This window comes from Sciurus carolinensis, chromosome X (assembly GCF_902686445.1).
Source record: "Sciurus carolinensis chromosome X, mSciCar1.2, whole genome shotgun sequence".
Classification (NCBI taxonomy): Eukaryota; Metazoa; Chordata; class Mammalia; order Rodentia; family Sciuridae; genus Sciurus; species Sciurus carolinensis.
The window spans coordinates 58,127,596-58,142,932 of NC_062232.1; the positions used below are offsets into that span (position 1 = coordinate 58,127,596).

The 15,337-nt window shown below is 33.9% G+C and overlaps 1 pseudogene; it reads left to right on the forward strand.

Moving 5' to 3' along the window:
* The first annotated feature begins 8,254 nt into the window (after positions 1–8,254).
* Positions 8,255–9,595, forward strand: LOC124971364 (26S proteasome regulatory subunit 10B-like; annotated as a pseudogene).
* Positions 9,596–15,337: the final 5,742 nt, after the last annotated feature.

A 15,337-nucleotide genomic window follows, 5' to 3' on the forward strand; every position in this document is an offset into this window, starting at 1 on the left:
CATTTTTCTTCATTTTTTAACCCTATCTTCAGATTGGATACTCTCTATTGATCTGTCTTTAAATTCACTGATTTTTTCTTCTGTTGGAAATCTGCTACTGAACCCTCCAGTGAATTTTTCTTTTTAATAATTATATTTTTCATATTTAGATGTTCATTCACTTTTTTCATAATTCTTATCTCTTTACAGTATCCACTCTGACTTAAAGTTGTTGTCATGGTTTCTTTAATTTTTTAAACATCATTTCCTTTTCATCTTTGGACATATTTATAAGTGCTTTGACATTTTTTGTCTGCTTAATCTAACATCTATGCCCCAACCATGACAGTTTTTATCACCTTTAGTTTTTCTTGAAAATATTTCACATTTTCTTTGTACGTCTTGCAATTTTTTGTTGAAAAGTGAACATTTAGATAAACTACTGCTGACTTTTTATGTTTATTTATTTTTGAATTGTTACAATGCCTTTCCTGGTGAAATTCATTGAGCCTGTTGCTTCCATGTGTGACCTTGGATGCTCCTCTCAGTTTTTCTTCTTCTCTTTATTTTAAATCTTGGTTCCTAGGGATCCCCCTGAGCCAGCATAACTTAGTGGTTGATCAGTAATGGGCCAGAGGTTGTGCTTAAAATCTTGAACCAATGTAACTCTGCACCTTTACCATTGAACTCATAAATGGTTTTGGAATTCTTTCAAATATAGAGAGTTTTCAAGTCTGATAGCATACTTTCCCTGCTCAATGGTGTTGAGAGGATAGAACTTCAAGGTGGCAGAGTCTGAATGTATCTATGTGCTCTGTGTCAAAAAATGAGAAGAAAATGCAGCAAGTTAAAGATGATAGTTATTACTGGCGAGTGTATGAATGGGAAGTTAAGTTCTCACAAAAGTTCTCATTCCAGTTCCTCAGGATTTTTCAACATTGCTTTGAACTGAAACACCTACCCATAGTCTTATCTATCCTGTTTTTGTCTGATCATCTTCCTCTGTCCACTCCCATCTATCAATTGCCAGAACCATGTCACTGGTAACCCAAAATTTGTGTTGCTGCCATATCACTACAGGCAATGACTGCATAAGGGGAGAAATGCAGGCCACCAGGATAGGTTTCGTGGGCATGTGACTAGAGCAATAGCATAGGGCTACACCCACAAAAGTGGGCTTCATGATTGCAATATAATATTTGTTTGCCATATTTTTTCTTTTTCTTTTTTTTATTTTTTCTAAGAGATTGGCTTTTATTTTAATTTTAGATATAATTTTTTTCTATTTTTAATTTATTTTAGTGTACACATAAAAACATAAAAAATTATACATAGTAATGGGGTACCATATAATGTTTGATACATATATCCATTGTGTAATGTTCAAATCAAGTTATACATATATATTTCCTCAAATATTTATTATTTCTTTATAGTGAAAACATTCAAAATCCTTTATACTACATTTTGAAATGTATAGTACATTGTTGTATCTATATTTGCCCTATTGTGCAAAATCATACCAGAGCTTCATTCTCCAAACTGTAATTTAGTACCCACTCAACCTTTCCTCATACCTCCCCACATCAAGCATTATTTTTACTGTGACTTAAGAAATGTACACAGTTCTATTGATTGGTCTCATTCATATTTAAGAATTCAAAAATGGAAAGATAGAACTACCTATTAAGTTCACTATGCTGCTCAACTGTGTTTACTTTCCTACTTGCTATAATTCTTCTCTTTCCTCATACCTCTATTGCACCCTCCTTCCACTTGTTCACAAGTAGCTCATGATGTCACCTTATTTATCATTTAGAAAATATTCACAATCAGATGGAAATCTATTGTCTCCCATTCAACAAGGCTACCAACTTGCTGATACCAGTACACATACTCTCTGACTTCCTTACTATTATAACAGATGCCATGGTCCTGTTCATATTAAAAGCTGACATTGACACATATGCTGTGAACAGAATTCCTTCCATCTCTTTCCTAAAAATTATTTTAACATTTGCATAATAGTCTAAAGGGGGGATTATGCAATTTAACTATCTGATAGATTGATTCTGAATTTCATCACTATAAATAGAAAAACAATAAACATTATGTTCATATTTTCTTGTGTGCAGATGCCATTTTATATGCATAATTTCCAAGTATAGAATTCATAGGTCAAGAAGCATTCATATTTTCTTTTTTTTTATAGTTGCTTATCATTTTCCCAACCTATTAGTTTTTGCTTTTTTAGGGATTATGCTTTTCCATGTTAAACTTAGAATAAGCTTGTCAATGCCTTACAAAATTTGCTCAGATCCTGATAGGAATTGTATTAACCTATAGATAATTTGAGAAGAATTAACATCTTTACTGTGACCTTCCAATCTATTGATACAGTGTGTCACCATATGTCTTCTAAGTAACAAAGCAATAAAGTCCTGTATATATATGATTAGATTCATGCTGGAGTATTTAACGGTTATTTTGAGCAATTATAAATACCATTATATTTTTAATTTCAATGTCCATGTTTAATGATATTGTATAGAAATGCAATCGATTTTATACATTTATCTTTTATATTGTGCATATTGCTAAACTCAATAATTAGGTCTAGGAGATTGTTTTTGTAGATTCTTTTAAGATTCTCTATGTAGACAGAATGTTATTTGCAAAAAAATATTTCTTCATTTTCACTGTTTCCTCTTATTTCTTTTGCTAGTTTTATTACTCTTCTAACATTTTTACTATTATGTTGAAAAAGATTGGTGATACTGAACATTCTTTCCTTGTTCCCAGTCTTAGGGGAAAATACTCAATGTTTCACTATTAAGTATAATGTTAGCTTGTAGGTCTTTATTAAGGAAATTTCACTCCCAAACTGTTTTCATGAGAGTTTATGGATTTTTATCAAATGTTTTATTGCATCATTTGATGTGATCATATGATTTTTCTTCTTTACTCTGATGATATGGTAGATTATATTTTTATCCAATGTTGAACTAACCTAAAATATCTACATAATTCTCATTTGGTCATCATATCTAATTATTTTTATACTTTAGTGGATTTAATTTGCTAATATTTTCTTGACTATTTTTCCATTTTAGTTTCTGAGAGATATTTGTCTATAGATTTCTTTAACTCTTTGTCAGTTTTCAGTATTAGGGCCTCACAAAATTAAATGGAAATTGTTTCTTCATATTCAATTTTCTGGAGGATTGTATAATATTTGTGGTAATTCTTCTTTGAATGTTTGAGGAAATTCTATGGTGAAGCCATCTAGGTCTGGAGTTCTCTTTGGGGGCAGCATTTTAATTACAAGTTTATTTACTGTAATGATTATAAGATTATTCCAGTTACCTATTTTACCATAGTTGAATTTTGATATATTGTGATTTTTGAGAAATTTGTCTCTGTTTTCTAAGTTGTCAAATTTATGAGTGTAAACTTGTTCATTGTTTCCCTTTATTATCTTTTTAATAGACACAAGATCTGTAATGCTATCCTTGCCTTCCTTTCTGATATTGATGGTTCGTGTATCTCTGTTTTTATATTTGTCAGCCTTGATATATGTATCTTAAAGAACAAGCTCTTTATTGCATTGAGATTTCTCTATTTTTTCATGTTTTCAAATTCATAGATTTCTGCACTTATTTTTATTATTTGCTAACTTCTATTTACCTTAAATTCATTTTTCTCTTCTTTTTATAATTTCTTGAATTGGAAACTTAGATTATTGAATCTTTCTTCTTCTGATATAAGCATTTTGCACCATAAGTTTCCCTGTAAGCATTGCCTTATTTGTGCCTCACAAATTTAAAATATTGTATTTTCATTTTCATTCACTTCTACATATTTTTTAAATTTCTTTGAGACTTCTTGTTTGACTCATGGATTATTTCAAAGAGTATTTTAATTTTCAAATATTTGGATATTTTCCTCTTTTAAAACATTATTTGCTTTTGTTTAATACCATTATGTTTGGGAAAACTGTGTGATTTTGATTCTCTTAAAATTGCTAAAGTATTTTAATGGTCTAAGTTATGACTTATCAAGGTAAATTTTCCATGAATTCTCGAGGAGAATAAGTGTTCTGCTGCTATTGACTGAATTGTCCTATAAAAGTCAATTATATCCTGCTGGTTGTTGATATTGTTGAGTTTGATGATATTGTTGATCCTTACTGATTTTCTGTCTAGTAGCTGTTCCATCAATTGCTAAGAGCAGTGTTAAAATCCATAATTATATTTATAGATTTTTTTCAATTCCAACAGTTTTTTGCTTCATATATTGTGCAGATATTTGGTGCACAGATATTTAGGATTCCTATGTCTTCTTAGTTGATTCACCATTTTTTATTATGGAATATTCCTCTGTGTCCTTGGCAAGTTTCTTTGCTCTGATGGCTACTTTATCTGGTTGATATTGTTACTCTGCTTTCTTTTTATCAGTGTTTCCATGGTATATCTTTTTACATCTGTCTACCTCCAATCTGGCTATAACATTATATTGGAAGTGAGTTTCTGGTAGACAGCATACAGTGAGGAGAAGACTTGGTGTAGGTAAAGGAAATGTAGGCAAAGCCATAGGGATTCCCAAAGGTGAAGAAATAGAGCAGAAAATTTAAGGAGATCAAGGCAACTAGAGTTCACAAGACAGTGTAAAGGAGAGGACAGAACAAGCTGGAGGGAGAGACAGACAGACATAGAAAGTTCCACTCAAATATGCTAATGATTACTGATAGATACTTGAATGTGAGAAAAAGTAGGAGAAGTAGGAGAAAGAACCACAAGAAAGAAGATGAGGAAAGCATTCTTAGCATACACTTATAAATAGAGCCTCTTCCAACCATTTGGAGTAGAAAACCACATAATTCATGGTATGATGGTAAAGTACTTCAGAAGGTTCTAGTCTCAGTGGGGAGTAATTGTCTGTACACTAAATGTTGCTCTGGTTCCACCTAACAAATAATGAAAAAGGAACCAAAAAGGATCAAACTATTTTCATCTGATTTAATAACACCACAGAGCAAAGCTCAAGGATATTTGTAGGAAGGTACAAATACTTAGTAACTAAGACATCACCTGAACAGCAGAATAGGATAATCCTGAGCTCTCTTTCACCCTTTGGACGCAGTTTCAACAGAAGCACATGGATCAGTTCCCCCTGTGAGAAATACATGAACTAGCTAAGAGGCTCCTGCACCTCAGGCAAGTGCAACACCAGAAACATTAAAACTGGTAGCAAAAACAGAAACAGTTTCTAGTCAAAATCCCCACCCCTGGCACAGCACCATATGACCAGGAGGGAACTTCCTGTTTCCATTTCTCCCTGAGAAGAGAAATAGTTGGATTGTATACTCAGTGTTCCAACTTCTCCAGAAGCTAAAGGAGGGATTGACTTCTGGCCCACCCATTTCAGAATGCTGACAGGACTGGCATACTATAGATGTCTAGAGACCACTAACAGCAAGGATGGTATGGACTAGCACAAAGACTTGAGAGAAACACAGAAGTTTTGCCCAGATTGACTGATGAAAGTCTTCTGCATAAAGCTAATCCAGGAAGATGGATTTTTAAATGCATAGATATCAATACCGAGGGTCAAGGAAAAACTAAGAATCAGGGAAATATAATTCAAACAAACAAACAAAAAAATAAAACTCAGATCCCAAAACCAATGGAATAGAGATATATGAATTATTTGACAGAATTAAAATATTCCTTCATAAATATTCTCAATGAACTTAGGAGAACAGTGCACAAAAAAAGAGAATATCGATAAAGAGATATACATTTTTAGAAAGAACCAAATGGAAATCTTGGACCTGAAGTTTACAATAATTAAACTTAAAAATTCAGTACAGGAGTTCAACAGCAGACTAGGGCATGCAAAAGAGAGAATCAGCAAAATAAAAATATCATATATTAATGAAATCCACACTGTAATATAAAGCTGATACCGCACCTCCCAACCACCTGTCAATCTGTGCTCTGCCCACCTCTTACATTACAGGAATTTCCGGCCTCCCAACCACTTGTCAATCTGTGCTCTGCCCACTTCTTATGTTACAGGAATTTCCGGCTTACGCTGCCGCCATTTTCCTGCTTCCCACGTTAAGTCCTAACATGCTAGCTAGCTATTGGTTCATCAGTCAACTTGCAAGAATTCTCCAACGCTACTGGTTCCTTCCAGCCCGGGAGATTCCAATATCTGGGAGAAGCGCACACGCCATCTCCCCTTTTATCCTTTCTTTTCACCCTGGAGTGGACATATTAGTCGTCCGCATAATAAAGTCTCTTGTGTGAGGCCTGTGTCCATGGTGCATTTTTCTGGGAGCTATTGGCGAGCTGAAACTGAGACAGGCGAGCGGGCAGCAGTTCAGCGTGAGTGCAGTGGTGGCTAGAATCGCCTCGGGTCCCAAGCTGAGCTGCATTGTTTCCTTACACACACCAAAATGTATTATAATTAAATTGTTAGAAGTCAAAGATAAATAGGAATTTTGTAAATCTTCAAGAGAAAAGGGACTTGTCACATATAAGGGAACCTCAATAAGATTTTAAGTGAATTTTTCAGCAGAAACTTTTTAGAACAAAAGGGAATGAGATGATCATTCAAAGTGCTGAAAGAAACAAAAACTACCAAAAAAATAATATGATGCCTGAAAAAAACTGCATTCAAAACTGAGGGAAAATAAAGACTTTCACAGACAAACAAATGCTGAGGGAGTTTATCATTGCTAGACCTGTCTTACAGGAAATGCTAAAGGGAGTTCTTTAACTGGAAAAGAAAGAATGTTAAACAGTGAAACAATAGCATAAGAAGTATAAAACCCAGTGGTAAAGTAAATCAAGTGGCAAATAGAGAATACTGCATTACTCTAAAGATGATACATCAATAACTTTAAAAAATATATTTGTAGTTATAGATGGACACAATACCTTTATTTTATTTATTTATTTTTATGTGATGCTGGGGATTGAACCCAGTGCCACACACATGCTAGGCAAATGCTCTACCACTGAGCTACAACTCCAGCCCCAATAACTTTTAATTCCATAAAAGTTAAACAAAAGCATTAAAATATATTAATTGTACGTAATATAAATAGATGTAAATTGTGGTATTAATGGCAAAGTGTTAGAGAAGAAGTGTAGAGGTTTTGCACATGTTCAAATGAAGCCGTTAAGAGTTTTAATTGACTATTATAAGTACAAGAAATTTTAAGTAAGTCCATGGCAACCACAAAAAAAATCAATACAAGTTGCATAAAAGAGGACTGGGGATATATCTCAGTAGTAGAACCTAGCATATGTGAGGCCTTGTGTTCACTCTGCCACCCCACCCTGCTGCCTAGAAGCAGGGGAGAGTTCATAAAAGAAAGAAACAAAGCACCATACAAATTTTAAAAAGTCACAAAAGAATACAGTAAAAGAGAGGGAAAGGAACAAATTACTACCAATAGTCAGAAAACAACAAAATGGTCATAGTAATAATATCAATAATTACTGTGATTACTGTAAATGTAGATGAATTAAACTCCCAGATCAAAATACATGGAATGAGAGACTGGAGATGTGACTCAGTGGTAGAGTGCTTGAGTAGCATGTGTGAAGCTCTAGGTTTGATCCCCAGCACCAATAAATAAATAAAAGATAGAATGACTAAAAAAGTCAATATCAAAATATACACTCTCTAAAAGGGACATTAAAGGACATACATAGTCTGAAAATGAAAAGATGGAAAAAGATATTCCAAGCAAATGGTAACAAAAAGAGAGAAGGTGTGACTATACTTATTGCAGGCAAAATAAACTTTAACTCAAAAACTATCACAAGAGACAAAGAAGTACATTATACAATGATAAAAGGGTCAATTCACCAGGAAGATGTAACAATTGTAAATATACATGCCTCTAACTTCAGAGCACCTAAATATATAAAACATTGACAAAAATGAAGAGAGAAATAGCAATATAATAACAGTACACAATTTTAAAATACCATAGTCGACAATAAATGGAATAACAGAAAGAAAGGGACATAGAAATGGTGAGCTTGAACAATATTACAGGCCAAATGAAACATACAGAATGTTCATTCAAATGATAGCAGAATATACATCCTTTTTAAGTGCACATGGAACACTCCCTAGGATAGATAGTATGTTAGGTCATAAAACAAATCTTAACAAATCTAAGATTAAAATCATACCAAATATCTTCTTCAAACTCAGAGGAATGAAATCAGTAGCAAAAAGGAAACTGCAGATTCCCATCATGCCCTATGAGTAGCGGCTTAGCATCATGGCAGACCCTAGAGATAAGGTGCTTCAGGACTACCGCAAGAAGCTGCTGGAGCACAAGGAGATCAATGGCCATCTTAAGGAGTTAAGGGAACAATTAAAATAACTTACCAAGCAGTATGAAAAGTCTGAAAATGATCTGAAGGTCCTACAAAGTGTTGCACAGATTGTGGGTGAAGTGCTTAAACAATTAACTGAAGAAAAATTCATTGTTAAAGCTACAAATGAACCAAGATATGTTGTGGGTTGTCAACGACAGCTTGACAAAAGTAAGCTGAAGCCAGGAACAAGAGTTGCTTTGGATATCACTACACCAACTATCATGAGATATTTGCCAAGAGAGGTGGATCCACTTGTTTACAACATGTCTCATGAGGACCCTGGGAATATTTCTTATTCTGAGATTGGAGGTCTGTCGGAACATATTCGGGAATTAAGAGAGGTAATAGGATTACCTCTTACAAATCCAGAATTATTCCAGTGTGTAGGAATAATACCTCCAAAAGGCTGTTTGTTATATGGACCACCAGGCACAGGAAAAACACTCCTGGCAAGAGGTATTGCTAGCCAACTGGACTGCAATTTCTTAAAGTTTGTATCTAGTTCTATTGTAGACAAGTACATTGGTGAAAGTGCTTGTTTGATTAGAGAAATGTTTAATTATGCCAGGGATAATCAACTATTCATCATTTTTATGGATGAAATAAATGCTATTGGTGGTCATCAGTTTTCTGAAGTGACTTCAGCTGACAGAGAGATTCAGATAACCTTAATGGACTTACTAAATCAAATGGATGGATTTGATAATCTGCATAGAGTTAAAATGATTATAGCTACAAACAGACCAGATATGTTGGACCCTGCAGTGTTGCATTCAGGAAGATTAGATAGAGGGAAGGGGAGATAGCTCAGTTGGTAGAGTGCTTGCTTTGCAAGCAGAAGGTCCTGGGTTCAATCCCCAGCACTGCAAGAAAGAAAAAAAAAAGATTAGATAGAAAAATACATATTGATTTACCAAATGAAAAAGCAAGATTAGATATATTGAAAATCCATGCAGGACCCAATACAAAGCATGGTGAAATAGATTATGAAGCAATTGTGAAGCTATCAGATGGCCTTAATGGAGCAGACCTGAGAAATGAGAAATGTTTGTACTGAAGCAGGTATATTTGCAGTTCGTGCTGATCATGATTTTGTAGTTCAAGAAGACTTCATGAAAGAAGTCAGAAAAGTGGCTGATTCTAAGAAGCTAGAGTCTAAATTGGACTACAAACCTGTGTAATTTATTGTAAGGTTTTGGATAGCTGCATGACAGACATTGACTTAATGAAAAATAAAGTTAAAGAAAATAATATGTGTATTGACAATGATCTCATTAAATGTGCATGAATAAAAATTACATATGAGTAACAAAAAAATAGGATATAATTTGGTAATTCAACTTTTAAAATTGACACAGAAGAAATTTGTGTTTATTAATGTTGCATTTATTGCAGCAAAAGTTACAAAAGAAGAATGTTGAAGCTTTTTGTGTTTGCCATGTGAGCATTTTGTAAAACACTAAAAATGGTTTGAAAGTAGTACAAGAGAGCATTTCTTAATTAATACTTATTTTATATCATTTGTTTTCCTCATTCTAACAAAAGTTAATAAAATCTGTTTGTTTTAGTTCTACATAAAAATGGAAACAGCAAAATTCAAATGTATATGGAAATTAAACACTACACTCGTGAAAAAAACCACTGGGTCAAGGAAATCAAAAGAAAAAAAATACTTAAGCTTATAGGATGTACCAAAAGTGGTACCAAGAGGGAATTTTATAGTGATGAACATCTACGTTAAAAAGAACAAAGATCTCAAATAAGCAAACTAACAATTCATCAATGAATTAGAAAAAAAGCAACATAAGCCTAAAGTGAGCAGAAGGACAGGAATAGAAGACTAGAGAAGAAATAAAGAAAATGGAGAATAGAAAAATAATTTTTAAGTTAATGAAACTCGGCCAAAAAGAAAAAAGAAATAAAAGAGAGAATAGAAAAATAATTTTTAGATTAATGAAAGTAAATGTTTTTTAAAAGATAAATAAAATTGATAAAACTTTAGCTATTAAGAGAAAGGATACAAGATTCAAATAAATTATGAATGGAAGAGGAGATAATTTAAAATGATAGCACAGAAATAAAATGAACCATAAGAAAAGTTACATGCCAACAAACTGGCTAACCTAGAAGAAATGAATAAATTCCTAGAAATATATAATCCACAATGACTTGATCACAAAGACAGAAAGTCTTGACAGAACTATAACTAGTATGGAGAATGAGTCAATAACCAAAAACCTTCCAAGAAAGAAAAGCCCACGACCAGATGGCTTCACTGGCAAATTTTATCAAACATTTAAGAAAGAATTAATGTCAATCATTTCCAAACTGTTATAAAATTTTGAAGAAAACTTTGCCAAAAAATTGAAGAGGAAAGAGAAAAGAACATTTCTAAACTTAGTCAAAGCTAATCTAAGCAACATGGTAAAACCCTCTCAATTCTTAAAAGCTACGGTTGTACCTCAGTGGTAGAGCACTTTCCTATCATGTGTGAGGTCCTGGGTTCAATCCCCAGTACCACAAAAAAAAAAAAAAAAAGATGATCTTTCAAGAGAGTATATCTCATGTTAATTGTTCTTAGCACAGTAAAATTTTAAAAGATATCCAGCATCTAAATGTATGATGTTAGCCATTCAATCAAAACTTATCAGGCAGCAATTAAGAAGGAAAGTATGGCCCATAATAAGGAAAAATCAGTCAGTGGAAACTGATCATAATCGACACAGATTTAAGAATGTGCACAGGGACGGAGAGTTCACTGGTAGAGCACTTGCCTAGCCCTGGGTTCAATCCCCAGCACTGCCAAAAAAAAAAAAAAGGAATTAGAATAAAAGATGAAGCAATTATTTTTACTATAACCTATATGTTCATAAAGTTAAGTAGAACTCAAAAATTACAAGAAGAATTTAATTCAAATTTCTAGCAATGAACACTTCAATTAACAAGATGAAAAACACACTGTATGGATTTAGCAGAAGAGTAGACATTTCCCAAGAAAATATAAGAGAAGTTTGATGACATGTCACTGGAAAATATCTGAAATTAAGAGAAAATTTTTGTTTAAGAAAGAGCAAAGCATCAGTAAGCTGAAGGGCAACTTTAAGAAGTCAAATATGTATGCAATTGGAGGCCAAGATGGAATAGAGAATGGAAAGGAAGAAAAATATTTGAAGAATAATGGCCAAAATTTCCCAAATTTGATGAATAAAGGCAAGAAGCTCAATAAGCCCTGAATACATGAAATGTGAAAAATAATAAGCCAAGTCATATCATAATCACATTGTTCAAAACAAGTGAAAAGAAAATCTTAAAAGTACCTAGAGAAAAAAATATGATTCATTTGAAGGAACAGCACAAGGATAACTGTAGATTTCTCATTGGAAATAATGAAGATAGGAAGATTGTGCTTCATTATCTTTAAAGTACTGTGGTAGTTAATTTTATGTATAACTTGGCGGTACCATGATGCTCAGATATTTGGTCAAACATTATTATGGAAGATTCTGTGAGGGCAAATTTTGAATGAGATCCATATTTAAATTGGCAGACTTTGAGTAAAGCAGATTGACTTCCATAATGCGGGCAGACATCATCCAGTAGGTTAAAGGCCTTTATAGAACAAAGACTGACCTTGCCCTGTTGAAAAGGAACTCTGCCAGCAGATGGCCTTTGGAATTGAATTGTAACACTGACCTTTCCCCAGGTATCCAGCCTGAAAAGTTTCAAACTTAAACTGCAACATCAGATCTTCCCTGGGACTCTGACCTGCTGGTGTATCCTGAAGATTTTGGTCTCATCAACCTTCATAATCATGTGAACCAATTTCTGTGTATGTGTGTGTATGCACACATGTGCATGTGCATACACATCTCTAATTTGTTCTGTTTCTCTAAAAAACCCTGACTAGAATAAGCCCTGATTAGTACAAGTACTGAAAGAGAAAAATTCTCAACCTAGATTGTATAATTTGGCAAAAATATCTTTCAAAAAAATTCAAGGTTGAAATGAAGACTTTTTCAGACACCCAAATGTAGAATTTATCATTCATAGATGTATGCTAGAAAATGTTAAATGAAATCTTTCAAGCTAAAGAAAAATGATACAAGGTAGAAATATAAATTTACTCAAAGGAATGAAGGACCACATTAAAGCTGCATGGGTAATCATAGAAGGTAATTTTTATTATTTAAATCACTTTTATTGGGAGGCTGAGGCAGGAGAATCATGAGTTCAAAACCAGCCTCAGCAACTTAGTGAGGTTCTGAGCAACTTAGTGAGACATCGTCTCAAAATAAAATATAAAAAAGGTTTGGGGATGAGGCCCAGTGATTAAGTGCCCTGGGGTTCAATCCCTGGTACCAAAAAAGAAAATCCCTTTTAGCTGGGTGCGGTGGTGCACTCCTGCAATCCCAGAAGCTCAGGAGGCTGAGGCAGAAGGACTGCAAGTTCAAGACCAGCCTCAGCAACTTAGTGAGGCCCTAAGCAACTTAGCAAGACCCTGTCTCAAAATTTAAAAAAATAAAGATAAAAAGGGCTGGGGATGTTGCTCAGTGGTAGAGTGCCCCTTGGTTCAATTCCCAGTGCCAAATAAATAAATCCCTTTTATATTTATTAACAGCAGTTTCTGATTTCCACTGGAAGATATAGAAATGTGGAAAGAACATCACTCTAACATGTAAAATAAAAATGCTTGATGAAATATAAATTAACAATTTCCCTTGAACATATCAGAGAACTGAAGTCAAAGGGCAGACAACTAACATGAATCCAAAGGGAGGTGACTACAGAGAATAATAGGACTGAATCATTGTATACCCCAAACACATGCCGCTGAACACCATATAAGCTTTAGGACAATTAAAATTGGAATATTGGAACTGTTATTGGGACTGTACTTCAGTGACAGAGGATGTGTGAATCTCTGGGCGTAAGCCCCAGCTCAAATGGGTTCCCACCTCTTTGTTGTCCTTTCCTCCAGGAATCTAATAGAGAATACTAAGGATGATGTTCTCCCATATTTCTGGTGGAGGAAAAGAACAACAGCCACCGCCAAAATCCAACTAGTCTAACACGTATGTTAGACTATACAACATCTTCACTATACAAGACTTTATGTGCAAGAGAGTACACTGGTGGAATCCCATTGCAGTTGTGTGAGGTGAATGGCAATCATGATAGAAACTGCAACCACACTCATCTTTCTAGAAGCATCTATATTTGGAGGAAGAGTAGTAATACTCATGAAGAACATGCCCCAAAATCCAGATTCAAAATACTTGCCTAAGATTAAAACTTAAAAAGAACATTAAAGAATGCCCACTTTTGCCCCCTGCCAACCAGACTAACAAACCTTGAATAAATATAGGGTAATATAGCTGGAATAATGTCAAGAGACTGACTCTATGGGGAGAAAAACAAAAGAAAGATCCAGAGCTAAGTGGAGAAACAAAAACAAGGTATCACTAGAGGATTTTAAAATCTCTGGTGACCATGGCAACAACAAAATCCAACTCTGATAACCATAGCAACAAATTCCAACTCTGGTAACCATAGCAACTATAGCAACTAAGCAAATTTCAAACCTAGTCTGATTCCTGACTATATCAACATAAACCCCCACACCAAAGGACCAGCAGAAGAAAAAGCATGCTAACATCAAAGTAAAAAACTTGATCTCAGTATGTATAATTGTATACATGGTCATCTTTCAACAACAACAAAAAATTATGTGGCTTACCAAAAAGCATGAAAAAACACAATTTGAAGAGACAAAGAAATCATCCAAAGCAGTCTCATATATCACATGTCTGTTGGAACTATCATAAAGGGAATTTGAAACAACTATGATTAACATGTTTAAGCACTGGTTCTCAAAAACAGACAATTTTGTCCACAGGGAACACTTGGCAACATCTGGAGGCATTTATTAGTGTCTTAATGGGAGAGGTGCTACTGGCATCTAGTGGATAGAGGCCAGAGATGGTACTAAATATCCTACAATGTACAGGACAGAATATTACAACAGAAATATCCACCTGGAAATGTCAATTTTCCAAGACTGGAACTTCCATGTTGAAAGTTCTAATGGCAAAATTAGAAGACATGCATGATTATGTCAATACTTTAAGCAGAAAGACAGAAACTGTAAGAATAAAATAGTTAGGATGACTATAGTAATCATTTCATGTCATCTATGTATATAAAAACATCATATTGTTCACCTAAAATATATGCAATAAAAAAGAATAAAATGGAAATGTCATAAATCAAATGCATAATAAAAAATGAGATTATCTCTGTTGAGCTCAAAAGTAGACTCACCACAGGTGAGGAAAGAATTACTGACCTTGAAGTTGAGTCAATAAAATTATTCAAACTGAAATATTAAGAGAAAAAAGTAGGAAAATAGAACAGAATATGCAAGTACTGTGGGACAATAACTAATAGTCTAATATGCCTATTATTAGAATTATAGAAGTAGAACAGGGAGAACAGAACAGAGGGAATATGAAGAAATAATGGTTGAGAAATTTCCAAAATTACTACCAAACACTACAGACAAGACTTGCACATGACTCAGAACGCTGGGACAGGAGAATCACAAGTTGGAGACCAGCCTGGGCAACTTAGCAAAACTGTGTCTCAAAATAAAAATTTAAAAGGCCTGGGATGTAGTTCAGTGATAGACACTCCTGGGTTCAATCCCCAGTATCAAAAGAAAAAAGAAAAAAGGAATTTCAGAGGATATTAAGCAGGAAATGCAATACAAAATAAAAACATAAAAATTATCCCTGATATATGATGGTTCAACTTATGATTTTTTTGACTTTACAATGGTGTAAAAGTGTACTAATATACACATTCTGCTTTTCATTTTTGGTACAGTATTTAATAAATTACACAAGATAGTCAACACGTTATTATAAAATAGGCTTAAAATTGGATGG